This window comes from Canis aureus, chromosome 4 (assembly GCF_053574225.1).
Source record: "Canis aureus isolate CA01 chromosome 4, VMU_Caureus_v.1.0, whole genome shotgun sequence".
Classification (NCBI taxonomy): domain Eukaryota; kingdom Metazoa; phylum Chordata; class Mammalia; order Carnivora; family Canidae; genus Canis; species Canis aureus.
In genome coordinates, this window is record NC_135614.1 from 61,826,966 (window position 1) to 61,851,835 (window position 24,870).

Below are 24,870 nucleotides of genomic sequence, written 5' to 3' on the forward strand. Positions count from 1 at the left end.
TTGCATACTCTGAGTGGCGGGGGGTGGGGGGGAGGTAAACTTTAAACAGGTAAAAGTTTAAAAAGCCCACAGATGGGATTACAAATTGTGACAAGTGTTCTGAAGAAGACCAAGGGGACGCTTTAACAGACACTCACAGTTGGCTGGGGAAGTGCTTAGAGGGCAGGCCATGGAGGGTGTCACAGAGCTGCTAATATGTAAGCTGAGCTCTGAAGGATGAGGAGAAGAGGAAGAAAAGAATGGTAGGAATAGGGACAGCACATATGAAAACCTTGAGGCAGAAAGCACTGAATGTTCTTGAAAATGGGAAAGGCCAGTGTGGCCGGAGTGGAAAGCAGCAGTTCATTGGATCCCGCGCTCTTGGGGAGCACTCTAGGCATGTTCACTCACCCACTCTTCATGTCCCCCAGGAGGAGGCACCATCGTAGCCCAGAATGGCCCAGTCTGGGGCCTCTCTGGCCCACCTGCACACACCTTCCTCGGCTTCTGGCTGCCTACAGCAGCAAACACAAACCTTTAGCTTGGCATTTCAGATGCTTCAAGATAGAGATCCTGCATCACCTACCTGTTTGTTGTATTTCCTTCTTAAATTTTGCTGCACCTTAGAATTAATTTTTTACTTATATAAGTAACATTCAAATGTTTTCCTTGTGGAAACTTAACACAAGTAAACTTAAAGTTCTTTTTTTAACCACTCTTCCCTCTTCCCCATCCCTCTTGGGTGCCTCCCCAGAGGTAATACTGCAGCTATATCCAGAGACTTCCAGATATTTCTAAAATTGACAGATTCATGGATACATTGAAAGAGTATGCAAAACTGTGCAAAAATAAATAGAATCGTTCTGTGTTTTTTTAATAAACGCACACCACTTCCTCCATAACTCATTGGCTAAAACCATCATGAGCCTCCTCCATTCAACTGAGGGCAGCTCATGTGGAGAGGGCAGGAAGTGTCAGGATTAGCATCTTCCCATGTGCCTGGAAAGGGAGGAAGACCAAAAAGAGTACTAGCAGTTTCTACTATAGAAAGTGATTTAAAAAAAGTCCTTTAGAAAATAAATTTCTTGAAGAAAAAATGGAGTCATTTAAAGAAAACGCTCTGTCAAGAGGGGAATGGAGGGCTTATGCTTCTGGCAAAAGTAGAGAAGGTGGTACAAGAGCAGACTTTCCAGCCTGCAAGTCTGTCATCCTGTGCTCCTATGAATAGTCATATGTGGTGACTAAGGCCATGGGTCTCTTCTTGCAGAGCTGTCCAAGACGCTGCAGGTGACCCCAGCCAGGCTCCCTATAGGAGGTCCAGTCTGAGGGACACAGGGCCTCCAGTCTCCCCCCCTCTGCTCAGAGACTTCACCCCCTTCCCATCCTCCTCCAGGTGTCCATCTTAAGACCCCCTTTCCTCAAAATACCTGGAGACCTTGGCCCTAGGTAATGACCCCTTGCTGATCAGCAGCAGCCCCAACACCTGGCTGACTCCTTCCCACTTAAGTCTCTTATGGCTCCTGAGAATGTGATACAGGACCACCAAGAGGCTCACGTGCTGTTTGGCAGGGTTCTGTTTCAAGACGCTCTGGAATGTGTCCAGAATGTGGAGCAGCTGCAGGTCAGGGAAAGGGAGGAGGAGGAGAATCCCTGCAGCTCACTCTCAGCTCCTCCTGTTTCTTTTCAGTCCTTATATTCTATTTTTTAAAAGATTCTATTTATTTTTTTGAGAGAGAGCGAGCACGTGCGAGAGAGCATGAGCAGAGGAGAGGGGCACGGGGAGAGGGAGAAGCAGACTCCCCGCTGAGCAGGAAGCCCCATGTGGGACTCGATCCTAGGACCCTGGGATCATGATCTGAGTTGCAGGCAGATGCTTAACGACTGACTCACCCAGGTGCCCCCTATTCCTTATAGTTTAAAATAAACAACCCCTTTGGACCAATGTCTGTCAAGCAGCATAACAACAGCTTTGCAGGAACTCAAGGTATGAGGATCAAAGGGCTGCTGTTCCATTCTACTGTTGGCTCCAGGCCCACTGAGCGGCCTGCGGAGTCTGGAAGGGGCCTGTGCTGGTAGGAGGCGGAGTGGTGCAGGAGGGAGGAGGGCAGAGGACAATGGGTAGGGTGGGCATGAGCTGAGACTTTGGCCCTGGGCTGGTTGCCTATTATGTTCCAGGGGCAAGTTACTTCTTGTCACTTATTCCTGTGCTTCTTCCCATGCTCTGGAAAGAACTGTACAGAGCACAAGCTCAGGGGATGTCAGAGGCTGAAAAGCCTGAGCGGTCAGCTTCAAGCCCAAGCCTTCCATTTACAGTCGGGAGCACGGTGAATTGGCTTCTACTGCTGCGGTAACCCATTGCTACAGACTTACTGGCTTGAAACAACACGGATTTATTATCCTACAGCTCTGTGGGTTACAAGTCCAACACGGGCCTCGCTGGACTAAACTCAAGATGCCAGCGGGGCTACATTCCTTTCCAGAGGCTGCCTGCATACCTTGGCTCCTGGCCCCTTTCCAGCTCCAAAGCCAGCAGTATGGGATGAGCGCTCCCATCACAGCACCTCACCCCCTGTGCCTGTCCCTTCCACTCTCAAGGACCCTTGTGATTACCTTTGGCCCAGATGGATAGTCCAGGATACTTTCCCTATGTTAAGGTCAGCTGGTTAGCAGCCTTAATTCCACCTGCCACCTGCATTTCTCTCTGTCACGTATCAGGACATATTCACAAGCTCCAGGAAGTAGGGTGTGGACGTCTTTGGGGGCCATTATTCTAGCTTCCCAGAAAGGGTTAATGACTCACCTGAGGCAGGGCTAGGGACACGTCTGACACTCAATATTTGTCTATTCCCTCCCACTGTTTTCAGCCTAGAAGGTGTAGAGCAGGGTGGTTAAAAGCATAGGCTTTGGGATCAGATAGATCTGGAGTCTGTGATCTGGGTTCAAAATCTAGCTCTGCTTTTACGAGTCGTGAGAACCTGGGAAAGTTACTTAAGCTCTCTGGACCTCAGTTTCCTCATCCGTTGAATGGGGATGACAGTAACAACTTCATAGAGTGAAAATCCACAAAAGGTGCATAGTATTATCTTTAGTGCACAGCACCCAACAAATGGTATCTCTTAGTATGGTTTATAGTCAAACACCACTCTTGATCATAAGCCCCTTGTGAGGAGAGCTTATCAGGTATCATAGCCATTTTATAGATACAGAAATGGGCTGCAAGAGTTAAAATGTCTGAAGTGAGGTTGCTCAGCAAGCCCTCAAGGTGGTGGGTCGGGAGCAAGGTCTACGGACTCCTAACCCTATGCTCCTTCAGGGGACACTGTCCCATTTTGTTTAGCCTCTAGCAGGTGATCCAAGAAAGATGTTCATCTGGTTTGTTTTTTTTTTTCCTTCTGCTAGAGAAAAAGACCCTTTACCTTTTTTTCTTTTCTTTTCTTTCTTTCTTTCTTTTTTTTTTTTTTTTTGAATGTCCTGTAGTTTTCAGTCTCAAAATATTAGGCTGAATTCCTACTGCAGAATACTTGGAGGTTAAGTTCCCCGGCCTTCTCCCTTGTGTAAACATGCTGTGGCTCACCACTAAGACAATATTATGCAATTTGAGGCTGTAATTAAATTGAGGCTTCTGTCCATCATCCCCGGAGCGCACGTAGAACCCCTCACTGAATGATACAGCCATGATTCCTATGGTGGGATTGTAGCTTTTCATTAGAATGACACACATGTCATTTATTTTTGATATTCTCTGGGTGCTGAGAAACTGGTACATCAAGACATTTTAAAGGGTTGGAGTGTGAGTGTTGGGGTATTTTAGAGGCCTTGAAAAATAACACCCTTTTTTGCTGCCCATGTCCAGAACTGAGGGTTCAGATAGACGAAGACCCATTAATACTGATTAAAACTGGGTAGGGAGTGCTGCGTGCACAGGAAGCAGAATGCGGACGCTTTTTCCCAGTGCCCACAGGACAGGGCCACCAAAGGCTTCCCAGCCAGCCCAGAACTGGCCACCCCGAGCTTCCCGCAAAGCCTTGAGCACAGATTAGACAGTGGTCCCCTGTCTGCTGGAGCCCAGAACCCTGAGTCTGCGGCACTGACCAGTCAGATATATCCGCTCTTCTGGAGAGAGCTGGGGTCACCGGAAGCAGACCCGGGGATGGAGTTTGGGGTGTGAGATGTTTATATAGGATCAACATCTGTTTAAGGACATGGGCAGATGCAGGCCTGGGCAGAGGCAGAAGTAAAAAATCCCAGACAGTGTGGTGGGGAGCTCAGGTGCGAGCATCACCCTTCTGCGTCTCCCCAAGGTGGGCCCCAATGGCCAGGCCTTCCAGACCAGCCTACCCCAATGGGTGGGGGCCTCGGGCTGGCCAGCTGAGGCAGGCCCTGATGGAACCGACAGCTGGGCAGCAGGGTCTGGGCCGCTCCTCTGTGTGTCTGCCACATAGGCCCTTCATTTTCGGCCATCTGCCTGCTGCCTCACCCTTGGCCACTTCGTGTCTCTTTCCATCACCTTCTAGTCAAGCCCAGTTGCTGAAATGCCCACAGATCTCATGCCTTTCATTCCTCTGGTCCTTGTCTAACATCCTTCCTGCTAACTTAGTCTCATTTCTCATGGTTCAGATTGGGCGTCACCTCTTTTAAGAAGGCCTCCCCAACTCCTAGCCTGGGCAGAGTACCACCCCTCTGTGGGCACCTAGCATTCTCTTTGCACTTCCTGAATGATATACCATTTCAGGATCATTTTCTGCGGACAGCCTCATCTCCACCAAGACTCAGTTTATCTGCAGAGTCGCACTTTGTACCTTGAGCACTCAATAAATTCTGGTACACGATGGGTGTTCAATAGATGTTTGTGCTCTCATCTCCCTGTCAAGGCCACATCCTTACTCAACAAATATTCACTGGGCATTTTTGGGCAAGTATTCTATGGCACTCACAGAGGGATGGGCCTTCTCCTTTACTGTCACCACCGTGGTGCCAGCGGAGAATCTTGAACAATAGAGTTTTGGGGGAAATACCATTTTTTGAAAGATTTTTGAAATCAGACCTTACTTCTCTTGCCAAAATGGCCTCAAGACAGGATCTGGAAGCAGTGAGGGGCTTGAACAAGTATCCAGACACTGGGGCGAGTAAGGTCTGGGACAATATTTGAAATACTCCCTAAGAAGAGGAAACGGTTAAGGTAGACTCCTTTCTTGGTTTGCTTTTATCTGTCCCATGGAGGAATTACTTGGGGCTCTGTAAGGATAGAACAAATCTAGACTAATAGATCTGTAAGGGGTTTCAGGGCAACGAGGTGGGGCAGTGGAATCTGCACTCAGTGTCCAAGATCACACACTCCCTGAGAAAGCAGAATAGGGAGCTGGAGAAAGCTCTTGACACTCTTATCCCCTCACATCCAGTCCTGCGGGGGATGGAAAGTTGTCCCATGAAGTGCTCCGGAAGAGCAGGAGAGGCCACGAAATGCCAACGCGCTCGCCCCGGATTGGCATGGAAATCTGAAAACAAACTTGCCTCGGTGTGCTGGCTGAACCATAAAGCCTGCACAGAGGCGAGATCTGACGCGTGAAGGCCAATTAGGGGCTTCAAACCAGCCAAACGGGAAAAGGAAAGGCCCCTTCAATTGTTTAAGGGAGAAGAGGAAGACCAAAGGCAATATTATCTTTCATCGGCCACTCCCTGTGGGGGAATGAGCTTTCCAAAGAGCACAGCCTTCTCTTAGCAGGGCAGGGAGGAGCCACCTCCTTCATCACTTAAAAAACCCTCATTCTGGCACATGTCAAGTCAGTGAGCACTGGGGCTCCCTGGGATCAAAACCACAGCCGTTGACTTGGCCATGAGGGTCTCCTCCGTCCTGTCTGTGTGTGGGGACTGTTCACATTCCTGCTGCAGAAGTGCACCAGGTTGCTAAGGAGTCCTGGCTTCTGTGCTGTGGGCTGGGGACACAGACAAGATCCCACGCCAATTCTGTCCCCAGGGAGCCAGAGGCCAGTTGTAAGGACAGATTTGTAATGATGATGGCATCAGCAGTAATCGCCACCTTGCTGAGGGCTCACTCTGGCCCAGGATTACCTCCTTTATTCCTTATGACAACACGCTGGATGTTATTCCTTCTAGTAACACCCCATTTCACACAGGAGGGAAGAGGCTCCGAGGGTGTAATTACCGATCCAGAGTCATCATGGCGAGTCAATGGTGGAGGGGAAACTCAAACACAAATCTGTGTGACTCACATTCAACTGAGGGTGGTTTGGGCCCCTCTGGCTTCTCCAGAGGGCACTGACAATGTCTTGGAAGCATTTGTGCTTGCCACAATGCAGGAGGCCATTGGCTACTGGTATCCAGTGGGTAGAGGTGGGGGATGCTGTTAAACATCATGCAATGGGCAGGATGGCCGCACCTCCACTCCAGACATCAGCCCAGAAGGGTCAAGGCTCTGAGATTGAGAAATGCTGCTCTAGGCTCTCATGTCCACTGTACTCTACAGGTCTCTGCTCCCCACCTGTGACATTGTTGAGCTCCACGCCTGAGTGTCTTGCTTGTAGTGCTCATCGTGATGTATTGTTTTGTTACTGTTTGTCTGTGATTTCACTCATTCTCTCCCCACCCCACCCCGCTCTAAGTGGCATGAGGGCAAAGGCCGCCTGCCTGTTACACTGCTCTACATCCAACACCTGGCAACAGCGCCTGGGACTAAGGGCTCAGTACGTCTTTATTGGATGAGCACGTGGGCGGATGAGGGTAGAGAAATCGACCAGTCCATGCAAGGTCCCAAGAACAAAGTAGTGGAGATCGTCTTGAATCCTAGGTTGGTCTGACTCCAAATCACATGGTCCTAACCCCCATGGCAAAGGGCCAAGACAATTCGGTGCAATGGGGCAAAGGGCCGTCCTCCAGGAGCTGGGAGTCCAGAAGAGGAGAGAGAGAAAAGGTCAGTGGTGTCAGGATTAGATACCAAATTCAAACTGGGAAAGAGACAAGGGATGAAAGAAGGAGCTAAGAAGAACCTGAGAGCTCAGCCACGGGCCCCTGCTCTTGAGATGGAGTGACCACTCAGTGCAGAGTTTCCCAGATATCAAAAGAAGGTCTTAAAATGACCAGAATCAATCTTTCTCCCCCACCTTTTTCCTTTAGCAAAGATGGGCAATACAACATTTATCCTCTCCTCATCCTCAGGGACTTTGGGTCTCTTGTGGTTCTCAAAAATAATGGCCGGTGGTTTCATAAATGCATATTTAAGTCCTAGAAGTAGCCTGAAGTCAAGTACCAGGCTGGCTCCATCTGGCAAGTTCTGGCCCTGGCAGCTGCGCCTCCCGCTCTGGGCTTGTGTCTGCCCCTGCAGCCTGCCAGCTTGCTGGCCAGAGGCTTTCGGGAGCCAGTGTGGGAGCAAACTCCCATGACTCATGGCTGGGGAAGCTGTCAGGGTGAGGGGAGGTAGGGGCACATGAGGGCAAGGGCAGGGAATGAGAGGAAGGCAGAAGGCAGGGGCTGGGGAAGGAAGGAGAAGGCCAGGGTTAGTGACAGAACAGGGTAAAAAGGAAGCAAGAGGTAGAAGGAGGGATGAAGGAAGGGAGAAAAGAAGTGGGGGAAGGAGGGAAGGAAGGAAATATGAGTAATAGCAACTGTAATAGGTCCTTTCTGAGTATTGAGAATTGCCTTGAATTGTGTGAAGTCTTTAGGACGCAGAATCACCTGTAATCCTGAAAACAATCCTAGGGGGCAGATTTTTTTTATCATGTCTTTTTTATGGATTAAAAAAGTCCATGAGTTACAAAGATCTTAACCAATCTGAGGACACACAGGTAGTAAGTGGGGGATTCAGATGTGAAAAGCACGGGAGGGAAAGAGCTGGTATGGCAGGTGTGATGGAGGAAGAGGCACCCTGGGATGAAGGACAGAGGCTTGTCTAGGCTTAAAATTTCCAGGACATGGGCCACCTAGGTGGGTCAGTGGTTGAGTGTCTGCCTTCGGCTCAGGGCATGATCTTGGGGTCCTGGGATCAAGTCTCGTATCAAGTTCCCCGCGGGGAGCCTGCTTCTCCCTCTGTGTGTGTGTGCGTGTACGATGAATAAATAAGTAAAATCTTAAAAAAAAAAAGTTCCGGGAAGTGTGGAACAGACAGTCGGGTCCTGGGAACTGGACTCTGGCTCAGAGTGGCTGTCTTTAAGCAGGTGGGGATGGGGAGGATCCTGCTCACCTTGGATCTTAGGCTGTTAGGATCAGCCCAAGGAGGCTCTTTGAATGGGCTTCCCTGATAGATTGTATCAGAGATTCTTTGGTGACACGTGAGCCCAAGAGAATTGCAATGCCATTGTTAGATATCGATCCTTCCATCTGAAACAGAACAAATGGAGCCAAAAAATTTATCCAATTTCATTATACTCAGGAGCAAGGAAAACAAAGAAAGAAAGGAAGTTATTAAAATAAATACAAATGGCTTCTATATGTCCTAAGGTCACTTTCCCATCTGTTGTCTCACCTGGTAGTCCTGTCTTATGGGGAGTGTCAGGCTTCACGTTTTACCAAAGAGGAACTGGGTTGAGAGACAGGAAGTTCTATTAACAAGAATCTAGGGTCCAAAGTTGGGTCTTCCTCATACCTTTAGCTCTTTCCTGGGCCCTCTATTGAAAGTCACTCTCAGTGTCCCTTATAGGAAATTAAGTCTTGTCAAACTAACTTCCCAGAATGAAAAGTTCTAGTGAAACAAGACTCTGGCCTATTACTCAGGAAGAGAAGATTAATGCTAGGATCATTCAAAATCATGTTGCTTATGTCAAGTGTCCCTACAGTAACTGTTTATAAAAGAGCTTATTTAGAATGCAAAAAGTTGGTTCCCAAAAAAAGCAGTGTGTGTCCTCCTAGAGGAGCGAATTAATAGAAGCAAACAGTAGTGTTCTTGGAAATCCTTGGATAAATAGCTTTGTACATGCTGTTCCCTTTAGCCCCACCTCACCTGGGGTTACACCCTTGTTCCGCTCTGGAATTGAACCCTGCCGAAGTAAGTATTATTCTCTGCACTATGGATGCCTTTCCTTCCCCCACTCCACCTTTTGTACCTTCAGCTCCAATGAATCCTTCTTTCCACATAATCCCTATTGGTACCCCTTAGAAAGCAAGCTCCACATGACGGGGGGCTGGCTTTTCTTCATTGTTGCATGTCCTCAGCATGCTGCCCCGCTCATAGTAATTGCACAATAAATATTTGTTGGACAAATGACAGCATGGGCCACTAGGCACTAAACACAGACTGGCTGCTTTGTTAATTTGAGTTCTCTTTTTCTTTACTTGTCCCTTCTATTTTTATTCCCAGTACCAACCCCAGTATACAGAATGGAAGCTCTGTTTGTCAGAAGAATCAAGGAATGCAAAAAATATTGAAGTATTGTTTTATAAAACATGCTTTCAATAGAAACAGAATTGATCCATCTTGTGATATAACATTATATCTCCTCCTGTGTCCATAAAAACAGAGGAAGGGCCCTAATGGAGGGTGGAGTAATTAATAATTTTTGTACATGGGCTCATTTTTATGACATATCTGCACGATCACAGATTCCTAATGTTTCTGGGTGAGGGGTACCTTGGCCATCGAGTGGCGGTACCAGTACTAGTGAGGTTTAACAATTCTTGAGTGCTTTAGTACAGGCACTATGCTGGGGGCTTTATCCATGTTACCTCATTTAATTCTTACAAACAACCTTGTGTGTGGTAGTAGTTCCCACTCAACCACTGAGGACACTGGCACAGTTATGTAAGCAGGACTCTACGAAGCCTGATGGGTGCCCATGGGAGCTTCTTGGCTGCCCTGGGGAGGAGGCATAGGGGCAAGACAGTGCGAATGCAAGAAGGCCTATCTGGCCCCTTCTATATACAGAGCTGTTGTTCTACTACGTATTGCATGTATTGGCCTTCGGCAGAAGATTTCTTAGAGAAACAGGTTTTTATCTAGCTAGAAGAAAAGGCTTATAGACAAAGCATCCAGAAATAGATGTTTTAGTTGTATAGATAGGAAGACTGAGAGGTCAGGGATGTTAAATCCTATGGCAATTCTCACCTTGGCCAAGCTGGGTCTAGACATTTCAACTCCAAGGAGTCTGGGACTTGATTTCCTGTGCCATGTTGCCCCAATGCCCAGAGATAGCCATCATGGTGCTTCAATTTGGTACACTTGTTGACCAAGAGACTTGTTTGTCTAGAATTTTTGTTTCCAGAGGCATTTACTGAGCAATACTGAGTAAAATTAGGTAAATTATAAGGTAAATTTAGAAATCTTTGTCTAGCAGTGTTGTTAGAGGAAAACAGGAAGGACAAGGCAAGGCTAGACAGGGCAGGAAGTGGAAAAAGCACTCAGGGAATGCAGAGAAGACCAGGGTGTGTGTGAGAGCCCTGGAATATAAATGACAACAACAATAACAATAATAATATTATTTTTAAAATGCCTACCACGTGACATGTTTATAAAACTAAATGCAGGGGATCCCTGGATGGCTCAGTGGTTTAGCACTTGCCTTCGGCCCAGGGCGTGATCCTGGAGTCCCGGGATTGAGTCCCACATCAGGCTCCCTGCACAGAGCCTGCTTCTCCCTCTGCCTGTGTCTCTGCCTCTCTCTCTTTCTGTGTCTCTCATGAATAAATAAATAAAATCTTATATATATATATATATATATATATATATATATATATATATATATATAACTAAATGCATTATATCCATCGTAGCTTTTAATATGCAGGGCAATCAACTCTCTCTGTTTTCTTGAAGAGCAAACTGAAGTTCAGGGAGCCTTAAACAGCAGAGAGAAACTCAATCAAGGCCTGTTTGGAAAGGTACACAATTGAACCCCTCTGCTACATCAGGGCTTCAAGGTCCCCAGGATCACAAGGCCCCAGGTGCTTTTGCATCCAGCTCTTGGAACCGGATCTGGCATAGAGCTCAGGCCCCTGACCCCAAGTCAGGGACACTGTGTAAGGCTTGAATTAGGTTTACCTTTAGGGCAAGCTGAGCCAGTCCGGGGTGATTGAACCACCTGCTACTTGGATGCCTGAGATTTTTTGACCTGGGGACCAGGCTTTCCATTTCCCAGTGAGAGAGAAAATGCTGGGCCTCTGGGTGGCCACGTTTTAGTCAGCAAGCCAGCCAGAAACAATGGCCAAAAGTATGCCTGCCTTTATGTAGCCCTTTAAGATTTAACAAATATTTCTCCTCTGTGTTTTTCTAAGGTCATCAGAGCAGATGTTATATCCTCTATTTGACCGATCAGATCAGAACAAAAGAAAAAGTTGTGGAGGGTTAACATATCTCAGAAGAGGCATCTTCTGACACCAGTCCCTGGTCTTCCTGGGTCATTTCTCCCTTTGCGAGGCACTAGGACACTGCAGGTAATGGCAAGGATTAAAAGTCTGAAAGGTAGGAGAGAAGTCCCCACTGAGGGGCCCAGTAGGGAGAGAAAAAGCCAGCAGCTAACTCTTCAGAGGGCACAGCCTGTCTGGCCCTGCTTCTCCTCAGCTGGGTGGGGGCCCAGAGGAGCAGTGCCCAGAAGTATTTTTGTCTTGTTGCTTCAACCCAGGCAGCTCCACTTGGAATGATTTATGATGATTTCTTGGGTTTGTTTTGTAAACACAGCCCACACCACAGGGAGGGAGTTACATTCCCAGGGTCTTCCTTCATGGTGCTCTAGAATGATTATGCTCAGGGCTGATGCTACAAGTAAATGTTCTCAAGTGGAACCTAGAAATTAGCATGGTGAGAGGCCTCCGAGGTCCTTCAGCCATCTGCCTCCTTTTAGCTGGTGAAACTGAGGCCTAGTGTCTGGGAGGGAGTTGCCCGAGGCAGACACCAACTAGAGCTTGCAGCTGGGTGAGAACCCTGCATACAACCAAATGTTGCCTCCATGATTACTATAGCTCTGGGGAGACAATGGTGAGCACAGTAGATTGGTCCGTGGCTTCATGAAGCTTAGACTCTAGCAGGGGAATAGACATTGAACCAACAACAATTAAAGGCATGCAGTGAGGGAGTGGAGGTGCTTTCGAGGCCTTCTGTTAGGGGAATAATCCTGTGTTGAGTGACGCCCGCTTGGAGGACATGAGGTTCAGAAGGAGCAGGAGAGAGCTTGTCTGGGCAAAGGGACCAGCGTGTACCTTGAGGCTCTGAAAATTGGCCCATGCAGGAGCAGGGACACAGGTGAAGCTGGGTGGGGGGCAGGTAGCAGATCTGATGGGCTTCTTGGGCTTTTAGTTCATATTCTAAACACAGTGGACAGCCATGAACGTTTCAAGTAGAGGAATAAAGAAAGCGATGAGGTTCAGTTTGCTGTTGATGTGAGATCTCTCTGGCTGGATTGAAGGGAATGGGCTGGGGAGCACAGGCTTCTTGATAGGGGCACTGGCTCCTCGCCCTGTGCATAGTGCCTGCATGGCTCAGTGTCATTCATCCGTGTATGCACAGCTTGGATGGGGGATTTCAGCTGTGATTTCTTTTAAGACAGGTGTCAAACACAAAGCTGGACACAGGACGCACAAAGCCGTGCAAAACCCTTGTGACCTAAATTGGGGCAAAAGCCAGATAATGTTTGTGTTTAAGAGATGCAGTGAAGGGTAGCAGATCCCGGAGGAGTGTCTGGGGTAGAGGAGGGCATACCTGGGGGCAAGGGTGCACCCTACCAGGAGTGTACCAAGACTTTGGAGGCTGGCCTGGCCTCACTGTAGCTAGATCTCTGGACCTGGACGGGGGCAAAGAGTTGTGTTTGCCAACTGCACTTAGAGAAAAGGATGCATGTCTTCATGTGCCTCCAAGCTCTGAAAACTCAACCCCGAAACTGCCTGCGTGCCAAGCATGGACATCAGAATCTGGATTTTCCACCCCTGATTTCTAGGTTAGAAAACCTGGATGGGGACTGGTCTAGAGGGGCCCTTCTCTCACACTGGTCCTGATGCTTCCTTTTATGGAGAGATTGACAGTTCACAGAGCTGTTTCCCATGCTCTTTCTTTTTCCTGGCCCCTAGTCTTTCTACCTGTCTCCTTGTCATCTTTCCTTTCTGCTTTTAGGAGGCGGTATAGTGCAGTTAAGCATGGGCTTTAGAGGTAGGCACGTCTGGGTTGGAACTGTGGCTTTTCTACCTACTATTGGTTGAGTCACTTAGGGCATACTTCCCAACCTCTTGGATTTGTGGTTTCCTTGTCTGTAAAATGGGTATATTTATAATTTAATCACCACTCTGGAAGATGTGCATCAGATGATATGTATAATGCACAGAAGAACTTGGCACACAGTAGGAACACAAAAAGCTACTATTGCCCTTCGTTTGTTTGGTGTTTCTCTGGTTGCCACTGTGGGCTAGGCCCTGGGCTGAGGCACTGGTGTCATAACGCTGATCCCCAAAATGCCCCCTTTCAAGTGTTGGGCAGGGATCAGTGCCCTCCTACCCCAACTACAGCATGTGGGGAAGATGGCTTCTCTCAGGGAGGATCTGCAAAATTGTCCCAGATCTAGACATGCCCCTGAGTACTGTCTATGCAATGTTGCCGACACCCCAGACTCTTTTTTTTTTTTTAAGATTTTATGTATTTATTCATGGGAGACACACACACACAGAGGCAGAGACACAGGCAGAGGGAGAAGCATGCTCCCTGCAGGGACCCTGATGCGGGACTCGATCCCAGGACCCAAGGATCATACCTTGAGCCAAAGGCAGATGCTCAACCACTGAGCCACCCAGGCATCCCCAGACTTGCATTTTTTGCTGTATTTTCCTCTTGCAGTTTCCTTGCTCAGTTTAATTCAAACAACCAGTCCTACTGTGCCTACTACCACGTGGCAGGTCCTGGCCAGGTCCTACAGTGGACACTATGGTGAGTAGGTTGTGGCCATGGCCAGTCTAACAAGGCCCATAGGATGGTGATGAGGTGGTGATGGGCAAGAGCTGCCCCGTGAGGAACATCCACAGCAGCCAGGCTTTTTATTTAGCTTGGTGGTAAAAGACTCAGTGAGTCTCCCAATTTCTGTGGCCTATCATAGGAAAGGGGGAGGATCACATGTCACTTTTGGGTCCCCCAGAGGTAGAACCAGGGCATAGAGTAGAAACCACCATAGGATATATTTTGTCTCATTAAAAGGAGCAGAGCTTTCTAATATCTTAGGGTGTCCAGCAATAGAAAAGGCTTTCTGGTAAGCAGAGCAAGCTCCTCTGGGAAGATTCGGGCATGGCTGGGTAAACACCCACCAGAGGGCTGTAACAGGAATGCCTGCTTTGGGTGGGAGGTTTGAGGGGATGACCTCTAGGCTTCCAAGTAGCTGGAAGATGTACAGATTCTAAGTTTCCACTGTCAGGTTCCCACCACCTTCCCTTGGATGCTTGCCAGCTTCCTCTCTCTGGGGCTTGCCCTGCACTCCTCACTCCTTCTCGAACCCAGCTCCGGAATCTTGCCCGGGCAACTTAGCGATCCTGGGTGCAACATGTCAGGTCGCTGGGCGTGTGTGAGATAGATTCCAATCTCTGTTCTGGCTGGACAGTTTAGTTTTGTTATCACCCCAGCCCCTTTCAGACATCTTTCCCCTTTAGGAGTTTGTATGTTCTTTCCAACCTTTATATTTCAAATGCATTTCATATGATAGATAAACACTCCAGCTTCTGTTACTATACTTCTAAGCTTGATTTTTTTTTGGAAAATCAACAGCATTGTGGTGTAGAGTCAGCTTGTTGGATTCAAATTCCAGCTTCACTACTTACTATCAATGTTGTCCTGGCCAAGCAACTTAGTCTCTGTAACAGATTAATATCTTAATATCTGTAAAACAAGCTAATAATAACATCAGCTCACAGGGAGGAATGCTGTAAGACTAAATAGATAATAACATGCAAAGAACTTAGAACAATGCCTGGCATGTTGTTTTAAATAAATGGTAATGGTAGATAATCATTAAATAGCTATTTTGTTCATGATGCTTTATTTGCTTTTTAAACTAATTTTATCAATTTAGCAATAAACTTATTATTTAAAATGATTAATAATTTTATTAATGTATTAATTTTAAAACTAACTTGTGCATTTTTAGAAACCAGAATAGTATTTTTCACTTATTAGAAATCAGAATAGTATTAGCATTGAAAGTATTCTACAAGTTTCCAAATCTAACCTATCTTTTTGCTGCTAAGGACATTGAACCTCGGAGGGGGCAGGGCAGTCAGGAAGCGAATGCAGACGTCTTTGTTTTTGTCTGATGCCCTTTTGTACATCAAGATTTCCCTAATGAGGATTAATTAAGGGTTACCGTATTTTTCTGGTAGGTTGCTTTAAAAAATAGCAAATCACAAGCATGTAATTAAATAAGTGAACGTTGAAATCCTTCCAACAAAATGTGTTATTTAAGTCATTGGAAACAGGAAATTGGGATTTACATGCTACTTCCCATTGCTGTGTTTCAGGGACTTCAGACATCGGCTTCCAGGGGTCCGCAGGCCTGCCCATCCCTGTCCCATTCAATCCTGCAGGCCTCCTGAGGGACAAGAGCTGGCTCAAGATAACCTCACGAGTACCTCTTCTCCACAGTCCTTCTTCTTGGAATACCAATTCCAGGGCCAGTGCTCTCAGCTTGAGTGGTTTAAAGCATTTACAAATGCGCTGCCAAACATCGATGTGTGTAAAATTTATTTTTGTTTCAGCTGCACATCACACCATGCAATGATGCCTACTGGGGAGAATTCTGAGCTAAGTGGATGACGTGATATCCTGCAGAGTGGGGTCAGCTGGCTTCAGAGAGGTGTGGTGTGATGCCAAGGCATTCCAAGGAAGACTTTTCTGGAAGGTGTGACAGCTTGGTTTTGGGAGTTAGAAAGCTTGATCAGGGCAGAGCCAAGTTCAAGTCAATCTTTAGCTCAGGACTGAGGGGGAGAGTGAACCACGCAATCTGACTGTCCTATAGAGAGACCTTGTTAGAAATTAGATGTGTCCATACACATTGCCCATATTACTGACTTTAAGTGTGTTGCCCCAAATTACAGAATTTTTTAAAGGGGTGGGGAGAGAGTAGAGGTAGAGGGAGAGAGAGAATCCCAAGCAGACTCCACCCCCAGCCTGACATGGGGCTCAATCTCATGACCCTGAGATCATGACCTGAGCTGAAACCAAGAATTAGAGCCCCAACCGACTGAGCTAACCAGGTGCCCCACAAATTCCAGAATTTCAAATTGTACTGTGAACAAAGAAAGTCAGAGAGCCATTATCCTAAGCATGGCATGGGAAAAGTGCTGACATAATTTTGTGCAATACTGGGTTGAGCAGAGTTCAACCTTAATTCCTCACTGCAGGATTTCTCAGCACCTTTAATGCATTAATGCATATGATGGCTCCTCCAGAGCAGGTTCAGACACACACAGCATGTGTCCATATTTCTTGTTCACACAAAGCAAAGTTTTTCTCTCCAAGAATATGCAGGGACTAGTGTTCTGAGGGAACACTTCAGCAGGTACTGTGTCAGAGGATTCCATCCTCTCTCTTTTTGTCTAAGGTCAAAGGCTGTTATGTAAGGAGTGAATCCAAAGACTGACCCTTCACGGTCCCTGATACACAACTCAGCCACTCACCAGGACACCTTACTCCCTTAAAGTGCTTTCTGAACACATCTGAGAGGATTCAACAGGCAAGAGATGGAGCCCTTCCTCATGCAAGATTGATCTCATATATTCTACTGTTAGGGTGAGAGCATCTTTTGGGGGCCTGGCCTCCTTAGCCAGATACTGTGAATCCCTTTTGCTTATAAGGCAGTTTTCAAACTGTAGCTGCCAGGCTGTGCCTGCGCTGTACACACCGTGTGTTGAGACCGATTTCTCTCCATTTCACCACACAGTATGGAAAGCTTTCATGTTTTGGCCTGATTGCTACAGCCTGGAGCTAAGCCTTCAGCCAGCATGTCAATAGCCTGGGCAAGTTAATACTTGGAATGTCTCTTCAGTTTTTTGGATTTCTTTTTTTCTCATTGATAAAATGAGGGGGAAAGACTTAGGTGCAACAAACGCTCACAAGCATTCACGGAGTGGACCCTGAATGAGATCGCATTTCGCCAATGCACCAGTGGATAAAATAGGGTTTTTTGATAGATGCATGACCATAAATTATAGCACAGCATGCTATCTGTGAAAAGGGCTACAGAGACAGAGAGGAGGAAATCATAAATTCTTTCTGGAAGATCTTTAAGATTCTTTCGAGCTCTGGTATTTTTAGACACTGTGCCTTTAGGGTCTGGTCTTCTTGTTGCTGTTGGCCCTCTGAATCTCAAAACAGCAGAGGAGGTCCAGCATCACTGTCATTGGGTGCTAGATGATGTCAGCTGATCTCCTCTGGACTAAACTTCCTCTGGCATAGACCTCTGCTTAGCCCAGCCCAGGAGGACTGCCCTGCCCTACTCCCCTAAGTGGGGTGGGTATTCCTTAGATTTTTGGCTCGAGAAAAGTTTGAACTGTGTGCTTGTCATTCCTTCTCTTGAGCCAGCCTCCAAGGATGAGAGGATGTGGATGGGTCCCTGCATGGAACCCTTCAGCTCCATAGTGCTTCTCAGTGACCTAGAGGAAATAGTCGCAGGTTTCTACTCAGCATCCTCAACCCTCCCATCTGGCTGCAGGTACACATCTCTCTTTATCACCTACACCTTCTTCTGAGATTTAAAGAATCACCTTCCCTTCTGTTCTCATTTCTCCCTTTCTTTTCCTTTTTCCTCATTCTTCTCTCTTTCCACATTCCACGTTCTACTTGCTGAGGATGATTTCAGCAATGGTGAAATTATCAATACGAATGAGTTCCTGGTTATAGTTTCAGACAGAACAATCAGGGTCTGACCAACCCCAAGGGATCCAGGGTGTGAAGAAAAGCTTTGGTTCTGAGAACCTTCAGGCCTTACTAGTATACTCTGGAGAGCTGTGTCTCCCTCCCTTAGCAAAAAAAAAAATTCCTATTCCACCAGGGACAAAATACCCGGAAGCAGCATTGTTAGTAGCTGTAGCCACAGGCCACCCACCCTCTGGCCTTCCTCACCTTCACATCCCCGGGGACACTACAGAAAACAAAGAGCTATGACTGGAGAGAGCACAGGGTGTTGGCACGAGGAAGCCTGGAAATCTGGGATGCAGAGTCCGGGAATGGGAGCCCCCCCGCAACGCCCATCCCTCCAGGCTTTGCCAACTGGGATGCCTTTCCCTGGGTCCAATTAGGAGCAACTGCCTCCTGTCACTTCTGGGTGCAGTCAGAAATCAGGTCCCCCAACCTGAACTCACCACACTCCTCCACCTCTCCTGACCAGGAAACCACCTCCTGCCCCCTTTGCCACTCACCATTTTCTCAGAACTCAGGATTGGCGACCACTGACCACCGTCTCCTTCTTTCTCTCCTGCTCTCTTGCTCCCTCCGTCCCTCTCTCCCTCCGTCCCTAAATGTATCCCTTTCACTGGATTGACCTTATTCTTATTCTTCCCTTGTCCCTCCCTGGACCTTCCTTCAAGGTTTCTGCAGCACACCCCTTTTTCTTTTCTTCTCTGGCTCCTTCTCTAAGTACAATAGATACAAGACACTAAAAAAAATGCCCAGTGTCCCATTATATGGCCATATCATAATTTATTTAACTAATCTTCTTTGTGTGGATACTGAGGTTGTTTCTATGTATGTATGTATTTGCATATTCATTCATTCATACATGCATTCATTTTTATTACAAACAGTGCTCTGATGAATTCCTTTTATATACATTTTTGCATACGTTTGCTCAGAGTACTGACCACTGCCAAACACTCCTTTTTTTTTTTTTTTTTTGATACTCTTGTGTCTCCAGTTGTGGCCTTGGTTCTCTTCTGCAAACCCCTCTTTTTTTCTGAGCATGCAATGCACGTTCACCCCTTCTTGCTTCTGTCTGGAGTCTCTCCTCCTGAAATGGCCACTTTCTACTCAGCCGTCTTGGCCAAGTCTTGTGTAGAAGCCTCCCGGATTCCCTAGACCAGCCTTCCCTAATGGTCTCCATTTATGGAGCACTTACCGTGTGTGAGGCCGTGCGCTGGAGCAGGCGTTATTCCATGGAAGAGTGGTGTGCTGCAGAGACTATATTGCTGTCAACATTTAAAAGTGATAATAATTGAAGGTCAGGAAGTTGAGGAACCTGTCCAGGTCACCCGCCTCCCCTTGTATGTGGAGGGGGAAGGATTCAATCTCAGGTCTCCCCTACTCTATAATCCATGAATTCACATAACCACCATGTCCCACTGCTCCTAGGACCCCACACCTACCCCTCCTGTGGCACCTACCATATTGAGTGGTCACAAGGCAGCATCTAGTCTGTTCCCTTCACTAGGCTGGGAACTCCCGGGCGAAGACCCTGTGTCCCTTCTTTCTGCATAATCCATATTAAGTATAGAAGCTGCCCTGTCGAAGCCGCTGGTAGGGATCTGAATGAAGGAACCCGTGTTTGCTGAATGAAGAGCCCCAGCATTCTTGGGACCAGGTTGAGAGCCAAACTGTGGTACTTAAGAACACATGCTCAGCTTGAAGTTTATTTTCTGCTAATTCATGAAAGTAACATACTGTCCACTAAGGGCCCTCATTAACTAAATTACCAGAAACTCTTTAGATTGGCAGGCAGTAGGACATAATGATTTAAGAAACAGGCACTGAAATAAGATGTTTTGATCCCAGCTCTGCCATTTAGTAGGCCAATTTCTCACTTTCCCTAATCCTCAGTTACTCAGCCAGGAAAGTGGAACTAATGAGATGGTTACTGCGCACAGGGTGATGGTGAGGATGGGATGCAGGAGTTGATGTGAAGCACTTAGCTCGGTACCCGGCACACAGAAGGTACTCAGTATGTGTGAGTCGCACCATTAGCCTCTCACAGTCTTTGTTCAAAGAGACATGGAGCCAGCATTTTCCATTTCCCTTAACACTCTCCAAAGCTTTGACCAGGATTTTTTTTTATTTTAAATTTCCACAAAAATTATTATCTTTCTTATCCTTGCTTGTAAAACAAACATGAATTGAGTGCCTTCTGTTTACCAGACCTCTTCATAGTCGGACTGTCACCTGATCGAGAGAGTCTACATTGGGGAGGATAAGCATTGCCTAGGCTAGCAACTACAGGAAGGTAAAGTTTTCCTGCTTTTTGCTGTTAAGAACCTTCGTTGGTTGTCTTGAAAACACACATCTCTTTTTCTTTTCAAACTTCAAGGATTTGGTTTAAAACATGAACGTCTGAAGCTTTTGAATGTTGGTGTGTGAAGGAATATATGGTTTCAAGAGTGATTCGTGGAAGTGCCTATGCTATTTTTGTTCTTTGAGACAAAAAGCTTTCCTCTATCAGCTATTCCTGAAGGTGACTTTAGGAACCAGAATTTATTTTGTGATTCTGTGCATGGTTCCTACCCATGTCCAAGTATTCGTTTCTTGGAGAGTTGTTATTTTGTTTGTGGGTAACTGAATCACCTCTCCAAGGACTATATTTGGAAGGGACCCCACTCCTGGCAACCAAAACCCAAACAGAAAAGTCCCACAAACCCGGAGCTCAAATCCCAACAAGAGGCAACGACTTCTACAAGCAAGCTTTCCAGACTTTACCTATACATGGGTTATTCAATTCCAGAAGTATACGTTCTCAGAGAACCATGCCTGCCATTTTAATAAAATTGCCTCACAAGGAAAAAGAAATTCCTCAGTAATGCCACTCAGCTCCAAGACTTAGGGTTGTCTCGCCTTGCAACTAATTTACATGGCTCCTATTGTGAACTAAAGTGTCCCTTCTCCAGGTGACTTCTCTGTTCGGGAAATCCAGTTCCAGGGACGCGATGCGGGCACACCTGAAGGGGAACAGCTCCCTTCTCCTTTTGGTGCTTGTCTGAGGTAGGCGTGGCTCCGGGTTATGCAAGCACCTGGTGGCAGCAGCAGCACGGGGCTGGGCTACCTGCACTGTCAGGTGACAGGCCCCCTGGGCTGCCAGGTGCTCCCAGCAGCTTGGTCTGCTGGGCGCTTCTGCCTGCTCCCTGCTGCCCTGGAGCTCCGGCTTCTCTGTCAAGATGCTTTGTCATCTGAACTGCTCAGGCCAACGGGGGAAGTCAGGGGAGATGGTGGGCCAAACGGCCAGCCCTCTCACCGTGACCCCACCGAGTGACCTTGGACAGGCCCCTTCTCCCTCTGGGCCTCTGTCCCCCCCCCACCCCCAGGCGAGAGGTAAGGAGTTTCACCAGAGCGTTCCTGAGCTGTTGCCCAGCTCGGATATCCTGGGGTTCCAGAATCCGTTCCCCAGCCAGGCCCATGACCTAGTTGTGAAGGACAGTGAGAACGGAGCCGGAGCTGTTGTTTGGAATCGTGGGTGGGGTGGTTGGGGCACCTCCTAATGAACATGACAGGGGATTAAAGCAACCTGTTCCTCCCAACCTGCTGAAGGCCTGAAGGCTGAGCGGGGCCTGCCGCTCCGTTGGCATCGCAGCCCAGACATCGGGACGCGCTTCTCAGAGGGCGGCGGGCTCACCAGCCTGGCACTTCGCTGTCAGAAGGCCGAAAAGCAGACAAGTTGTTCAAGGCGTGGAGCCCAGATGATGCGCTGATGGAGTCAGGGTCTCAACTCTGGTTCTCTCAGGAGCTCCTGTCTGGGGGGACACCCTCCTCTGCCATTTCAAAAGACTTCTTAGTACAGTTTTCTCCTTGAGTAATTTTGTCCTCAGGAGGAATTGTGGGAGGGCCCGTGGGGATTTAGAAAGCTTAGTGCTGAACTATTTCTGTCCCCTAATGATTTTGAAATCCTGGGTAATGAGGGAGGTGGTGGCAGGGAGTCTGGGGCTGTGTGTCAGGAGCTTGGGTTCTGGTCCTGGCTTTGCCACCACCTGGCTGTGCAGCGTCGAGCAAGCGGCTTCACCTCTCTGGGCCTCGGCGTCTTCTGCAGCAGCTTCTCCCTATGGCTTCCTTCTGCCCTCGGTGCTCCAAAGACGGAAGCGTCCGGCCTTGGGTGTAGAATGGAGCCAAATCTACCCAGCTGTTTTTCATAGTCTTCCCTCGTGTGGAGACAGAGCTCTGGAGCTTGTGTTTCCTTCCCAAGCTTCTCCCCCGCGAAGGCTCTTGGGATGGATCCCAGAAAGCAGGTGAGCGGCGTGGATATTTGAGGCTTGGAAGGGGCTTCAAGGAGAATCACCTCGCTATTTCAAGAACGCCTTTTACCCCGATTGTCTGGTGCCAGATGCTTGGCATGTTTGGACGGCAGTGTTTCATAAACGTGAAGAGCGCTGGCTTCAGAGGTAGCCGGCCCTTCCTGCACACCCCCACCTTGCCAGTTCATTATTCAGCAAATATTTATCAAGTGCCTCTTTTGTGCCAGGAACTGCACTAAGCTATTTTGCCTACTTTATTGCAGGGAATCCTCCGGGGCCGTCTGAAGCAGGTACTAATTTTATTTATGCTTCACAGATGAGGACACCGGAACCCAGAGAGGTGATGTGACTCGTCCAAGGTCGCACAGCTAGCACATGGCAATCCTGGGGCCTGATTCCAGGGCCAGCGACTCCAGAGCTATGGCTCTCAGCCACGACACTCTGCCATTTCCCAAACCTTATTCTACTTAATCCTCATTTAAATCCTCATTTGCTTTATTGCAAAGCTTCTACCGCAGTGCTTTAGAAAAGCCCCAGTGAGTTTGCCAGGCCACATCATGGATTAATGGGCACATCTACTTCTGAAGGAGGACGGAGCGGACAGACCTTGGACGGGGTAGTGGGAAAAGCCCCGAAGTCTGCTCGCCTCCAACAGCTCAGCTCCTAGACCTGCCTGGCCCTCGCCAGTCATCTGATCTGAGGCATTTGCTTTCTGCACTTTTGCACCCTGGCTTTCCTCGCAAGGATTTTTATAAGAACCGATTGAGAGTATGGCTCTGAAAGGACTTCATAGATTTGCAAGTGGTGAAAGTAGGCTCTGCATTATTGGTGTAAAAACATGTCTGTTTTTATCACTTACCAAATTGGACAGTAAATTGCATGTGGTCTTCGAGAATCTTAAATACCCCCACCGAAGGGTTGGAGCCCTGGGGTCCCCTGATGGAAGAGGAGTGTGAGGCAGGTTTTGCTTCTTGAACGCCTCGTACTCCTGCCTGACTCATTCAGAAATGCCACATTCCGGGATGCTCGGCATTACCACGGCTGCCACTGTGACATGTGGTCGGCCCAGAAAGGCTGGAATGTGACATTCCTGAACAGATTCAGGCATGAGAAGGGAGAAGAAGAAAACACCACATTTGTAAACAGATAGCCCTGGGGTTAAGAGAGACAGGAGAAGCCAATGTTCATTTTCTGTATATGCTTGTTTTGAAAGTCTGGCCGCGCCAGCTATCTGCCCATCCCTGGATCTTATCATCCTTGGGGAAGCACACCTTGTCACACGCCTGCAGGCAGCCCCACCCCAGGGCCTGAGCTCCGGGACCATGGACTCCTGGAGGGCTGGGTGTGGGGATCACTGCCTCAGCCACTCAGACCTCACAGGAGGTGGTGCACGGAAGGGGCCATCTGCAGGTAGATGGAGCTCTGCACCCTGGACCACTGTTCCTCCACTTGCCTCTGTTCTCTGTCCTCTCCCCAAGCTGTGCTGAGGGGGACCCAGGAAGGGGACCTTATTCCTTTTGAGACTTTGTGTGTGTCTAGTTTAGGGCCCGAGGTGGAGAGAGGGAACAGGCTCCCTAGTGCAAGCTGGAGACCAGAGTGTTTCATAGGGTACAGAGGCTGCCAGAGAACAAGTTGGAAGGATTCCCGAGGCACTGCCGGACTCAGACAGGCAGAAGAGAGTGCGATGCACAGGGCGGCTCTCTTGGGGTTTCCCCCCACTTTGACTTCCACCCCTCTGGACACTGGAGTGTCGGGGAAACTTTGACATCCGTCCCATGTCCCGGTTAGCAGTTCATCAGCTGTTGGCGAACCCCCTGCTTAGTGTGTACCAATTGGTAGCTGTAGTCATGGAAGTGAAGAAGGCCAACGTCCAGAGGATGCTGCAAGACAGCGCCGTCGAGGGAAGGGCCTGCAGGCTGGTTGGTGACCTGGGCTCCAGGCCCAGCTCCGCCACTGGCTTCTGTGGCAACTTGGCCCAATCATTTGCCTCTCTGGGACTCTATTTTATGAAAGAGGGTTAGGCAATGATCCCTCAGGTGGCTTCCAACTAGGCTAACCTGCCATCTCCGTTTGCTCACTGCTGTCCTGGTTTGCCTGTGGAATTAATGTTTCATGTCTAGGAATCCCTGTTTCCACCGGAAACCTCTCCTGCCTGATGGTTCTTGTACTTCCATTTTGGGTCCCAATTCCCTTCCCCTCGATGCTGTAGATGTCTCTTCTCTTTAGAAAATCACTGGGAAAAATCCCCTCTGCTAAAAGATGTGGTCACATGTGCTACTCAAAGCAAGTGACATCCTCTATGGCAAGACACCCACTCATCAGAATGGACTGAGCCACAAGCCCCAGGGCCCCACCAGTGGGTGCTCTCTGCCCCCAGGGGCTTCCATCTCCAGGTGTGGGATAATGTCACCTGTTTCCATCGTCATGCCGGTGACTTTAGGGCCAATGGATCTGAGGGATTACCTGGCTTCTCTCTTGATTCTTGTTCTCAGACCAAAGGTGATGACTCCCCAGCTCAATGATCAGATCGTCTTCCATCTGCCTTCTTATGGTCTTTAAAGGTAATACTGCTCTGGGCACTGCTAACTCACCCCAGAGAATTATTTCTACCCTGATGGGGTGCAAGCATTTCTTCACTCAGAGAAGAGCCCCTAAAACACTTGGGATTGAGGAAGTTTAAAGTCTCAAATAATGGTTACTGTACATGTATCAAAGGGCAGAGGGAAGAAAACTCATGTGACCCTTGGTTCCTATTCACCTCCACATCTGTTATGCCTATCTCAC

General features: G+C 48.1%; 2 long non-coding RNA genes across 5 annotated transcripts in view; one reads left to right on the forward strand and one right to left on the reverse strand.

Moving 5' to 3' along the window:
- LOC144312846 (uncharacterized) overlaps positions 1-15,610 on the forward strand; it is a 29,063-nt gene extending 13,453 nt beyond the window's left edge. The window contains exons 3-4 of the long non-coding RNA XR_013378478.1: positions 11,197-11,355; positions 15,403-15,610. This is a non-coding gene — a long non-coding RNA (uncharacterized LOC144312846). The remainder of the gene's footprint in view (positions 1-11,196; positions 11,356-15,402) is intronic.
- Positions 6,671-23,114, reverse strand: LOC144312845 (uncharacterized). Of its 4 annotated transcripts, none has more exons than XR_013378475.1 (6): positions 22,946-23,114; positions 21,380-21,609; positions 19,261-19,401; positions 18,996-19,065; positions 8,174-8,310; positions 6,671-6,876 (listed from the first exon to the last, which is right to left on the reverse strand). It is a non-coding gene; the product is annotated as an uncharacterized LOC144312845 (long non-coding RNA). The 4 variants fall into 4 exon arrangements; XR_013378476.1 differs by lacking the exon at positions 19,261-19,401 and adding an exon at positions 8,456-8,509 and having other exon boundaries at positions 22,946-23,113; XR_013378474.1 differs by lacking the exon at positions 19,261-19,401 and having other exon boundaries at positions 22,946-23,111.
- Positions 23,115-24,870: the final 1,756 nt, after the last annotated feature.